We start from the raw sequence: 3,034 nt of genomic DNA on the forward strand, positions 1-3,034 counted from the left end.
AGATAAAGAATATAATATATATGTATAAAAATATATAAAAAAAATTATTATGATAATTATAATATAAAATATAATAATACAAAAAAATAATAAAATAATAAATAATAAAAAAAATAATATATATAAGAATAAGGACAACGTGGGGATGTAACGACGTGAGTGGCGTGGTAGCCCCACGACCAACTCAAGCGTACAACCGCCCCACGTCCATTTGAAAGCTTTTTAAAAGGAGATCGAGGGGAGGAAAAAGGAGGCGAGAAAAGAAAAAAAGAAACAGAGAAGAAAACATGGAAGAGGAGCGAGGAGAAGAAGAAAAAGAAAAAGAAGAAGAAGAAAAATACCTTTTTATTCTCTCCCTTCCAAACATATATATATATAAAAGAAGAAAAGCTACTGCCGCCATTGTTGCTGCCGACGTTGCTGCCGACTTTGCAGAAGCCTTGTCTTCCCTCTTATCACCTTTGGAGTTCTCCTCCTGACGCCGTGGTGTTGGAGGTTATGAAGCTTGACTTTGCGGATGACTCCGGAGGAAGAGAAGATGACTGGTAGATCTTCACTACCGGAAAATGATCGAACGGAGGAGGTCACCGATGCTGTCCCTTACGAGCCTGTAATCACCAGAGTTCTTTGTAAATGGACCAACTACGGCCAGAAATGAAGGAGAAGGGAACGAGATTATGCTCAAAGAAGAAGCTTTAGGAAGGTGAGGTTGACTACAAGACCAAGGCCGACACCACTTGGAGCTACTAGTATATTAACTAGAAGCCTTGAACTCCATGTAACATTGAACATACCCAACATACCCAAATGGTGAGCAGTCACCATTCGCTGGATCTCAGCTCGGTTTTCAGCTTGGCAGCGACATGCCGGACATGCAAGCTCCTGGATACAATTTCTTCCTCAAGCTCAAGCGCTAGAAGGTGGAAGGATCAAGGGCGAAAGAGAGGCAGATAGTGGAATTGCTCTGCCCAGTGGTGTCACAGTAGAATCTCATCGATGTGTTCGCGCCATTAATGAGTAGCTCATCGCTGTTCACCCTGTTGGGCTAGCTATGGGAAATAATGTTTGGCGGATTGTGCACATTATTAGAGAGAAGGACCTTTCAAGCACTACAATTGTAAAAGAAAGGTTGGGATTGTCTACTGATAGTGATAATGATAATGCGGGTGTGCTTGTGGAGATGAAGAGATGACCATGAAGATTGATAGGGAATCTTTCTCGAGGTTACTTTGAAGAGTTCTCATATGGAAACTAGACTCTATGCCAAGATATCGTATTGGGGCAACCTTGTCTGCTCTATTCCCTAGATCAAGTCAGAAGACTTGCTCAACCAACATGGATTGCTTCTATGTTCAAGGGTTTGGAGAAAATCAGAAAGAAAGGCAATGTTTGAATTTATGGTGAATTACTGAGTGAAGCAACGAAAGAAACCTGAGCTAAGAAGTTTGCCAACTACTGTGACGCAATACAATGCTTGGTAAGGTGGGGGCTTGATCACAGTTGGTTATGAAGCTCGTAAATATGGTATAAAACATTCTATGAGAGGTGATGAGGTCAAAGAAGTCTGTCTAGATATCTAGTTAATTAAGGGTCTTGTTGTCTGTGGTAAAGATGACTTAAAGTTACATCGTGAAGCTGGCTATGAGGTGGTGAACAAGCGTCAATTGGTGAAGTTTATCTTGATCTTATTAATGCAGACAAATCGATCTATCAGAGAGTCCTCCTAAGATATTAGAAACAATTGAGAAAGAGGCTTTAAAGTCACATATTTTAAGGTCTGCTAATGATGACAAAGGAAGTGAAGAAAATGTTAGAAGATGGCTTTGTCGAGATAATGCTAATCACGAGGATAAGCTGTTAGTTTGTGGAACCATTATTATTCCACAACTTCATATTCAGGTTATGGAAGAGATACAATTTACTGACAAAACTTACAAGTGCAATGCATAAACCTGCTCAACAAACAGTTGTACGAACTTTAGCTGTCAAAGGTCTTTTAGCTTCTTTGCCTGTAAAGAAAATGAAACAACTTGGAGGAAACTTAGAAGTTCTTTGCAAAGTGATCTTGGAGATACGTATGACAGATGATGATCCACTCTGCTTCAGATCCTTGGCCTCGAACAGTACTATATGGCTATTACTTCTACAAGTTCTTTTCACGTGGTATAGACATATTATTTGATGAACAAACTCACAAGATCAAGAAGTTTGTTCTGTATACAAACTGTCGTGAGCATGCATATTTTAATTCATATATTAAGTGCAGCCTTGTTATTTACGATGCTAATATTCAAAGACCAAGGTATTGATAATGTTTCGGAGGGCTACAATCTAAAACCTAAGAAGAAGGTAAAAGGAAAAAGAGGAGGAAGAAGAGAGAAACTAGATAAAAAAAAAAGTATTTTCTTTGTGATGCATCATTATTCCTCTCTGAGCTATATATTCATCATGGCCCACTTGCATTATCCCACATGCAAAATAATCAATGCTCTTTTATTTCTGCCATGCTTGTAAGCAATATCCTGATGTATGCATGCACCTCCATCATATGATAATATTCAAATATAGACTCAACTCAATGTACAAGCAGACAAGCATGCATGTTGATGAACACAAACCTAAAATACTCATGTTTGATTTTGAAATATATATATATGCGATAAGTGCTTGTGTATAAGTAATACGAAGTATACTTTTCTTACATTGAGCATTACTTTTATTAGATTTTATTACCCATTCGTGTGTATTTGTGTTCTTTTGTGCATTTAGGGTTGTGGAGACAAGTTTTGAAGAAAGGAAGCAAAAGTAGATCGTGGACGCAATTATTGATGAAGTTCTTGGATTGAACAAACGTGAAGACACAAGTTGTGCTCAAAAACATGTGGGTGTGTGCCAATCTCCATTGTGCTCAAGTGAATACACATAGTGGAGGGGCACAAAGGCAATCATACTCATATGTTGCGACTTGTGCAACATTGTCAAGAGCTTCATCAGTGCAGTTTCATTGAAGACATGACGTGATCTACCACATGAA

At 38.5% G+C, this 3,034-nt stretch overlaps 1 pseudogene; it reads left to right on the forward strand.

The window, feature by feature from the left end:
- Positions 1–1,051: 1,051 nt before the first annotated feature.
- Positions 1,052–2,088, forward strand: LOC120277672 (annotated as a pseudogene).
- Positions 2,089–3,034: the final 946 nt, after the last annotated feature.

This window comes from Dioscorea cayenensis, chromosome 15 (assembly GCF_009730915.1).
Source record: "Dioscorea cayenensis subsp. rotundata cultivar TDr96_F1 chromosome 15, TDr96_F1_v2_PseudoChromosome.rev07_lg8_w22 25.fasta, whole genome shotgun sequence".
Taxonomy (NCBI): domain Eukaryota; kingdom Viridiplantae; phylum Streptophyta; class Magnoliopsida; order Dioscoreales; family Dioscoreaceae; genus Dioscorea; species Dioscorea cayenensis.